The following is a 1,276-nucleotide window of genomic DNA, read 5'->3' on the forward strand; positions in this document are numbered from 1 at the left end:
ATCAGTTTATAGGCAACAATTGAGTTACCTGAGAAAGGATTTATTTTTCTTTCATTAGGAGGGAAATTTTCAGGGTTCTTGAAACAGTGATTCTATTGTCTCAAAACTTTAAATTCATGCTTTTCTGTTCTTACCTGTATGATTTATGATCAGTAGCATATAATTCTTGGTTTTGCTCCTGTATATTGGTAAGGTGTCCCACTGTCTGCTATTTTAGGAGATTTTTTTTTCTTATTTTGCTTTTCTGTTGTTGGAAAATGATATGGGTGAAGAGTGGTAACTTGGGTTATGGTCTCTGTCTCATGGGTGTGTTTGTGCTGGGAACTTTCTGTGTAAAAGTACAGATCAAGATTGCCCGTTCCTATCGTCATGCCTGCCCTGAAGTGGCTCTGTGCACAGAGTTATATTAGTCTGGACCTTGAGTTCAGTTACCAGCTGCAAGAGATAGAGAATTCTGTGTATAACAAAGTAATCACTATGTATTTCAAGTTTCACAGCAACCTTAAAAATCTATCTGCTTTGCAGAAACTTTCCCACATATTACCTTTGATGATGAAATCTATATAATAAACATGCTGGTTTAGCTCTGGATCACTGCTCCTCTATCAGAGGATGGTATCACTCCTGGTCCCAGCTTTTTCTTTTGTACATGTGTTCATTAGTCTTTTTCAATCCCCCATCACTCCTTGATGGTTTCTGAATTAATGGCAATGCTGGTCATAACAGATATACCTCTGTGCCGCAGTCTGGCTGGGCACAAATCACGAGCCACTGAAGCAGGAACAAACTTTATTTTTAAACTGCAGGAAAACACTTCACACAGCTCCCGGGGAATCCTCCCGATTGCCACGAGGCTTCTCCAGGAACCCCCAGCCGGAAATCTCTCTCCCGAAAATCCCTCCTCCTGCACTTCCCCAACCAATGGGAACTCTCGGGGAATCCCCGGAAATCCCCATGAGAACTCCAAAATAGTGCAAGAACTCAAAAGTTGCGGCAGAGGCGGATAGTAATGCCTTGCCTGTCAATCAATACTGTTGGCAAAATGCCAGGGGCCATACAGACTCGGCCGTGGCTCTCAGCATCTCCCCCTTTTTGTTTAATTAAACAACAAGCAATGTGGCTTAGGGACCGTGCCTGTTAGGCAGTCCAATTCAACATATGGTCCTTACCCGTCATCGGATGAACTGACCTCTAGGCGTCAGCCTCCTGTCTTAGGTTGGTACCACTGCAATTGGATCATACCCGTCACTGACTACCGGTCCAGCATACAGCCATA

Source organism: Marmota marmota, unplaced genomic scaffold (assembly GCF_001458135.2).
Source record: "Marmota marmota marmota unplaced genomic scaffold, marMar, whole genome shotgun sequence".
NCBI lineage: Eukaryota > Metazoa > Chordata > Mammalia > Rodentia > Sciuridae > Marmota > Marmota marmota.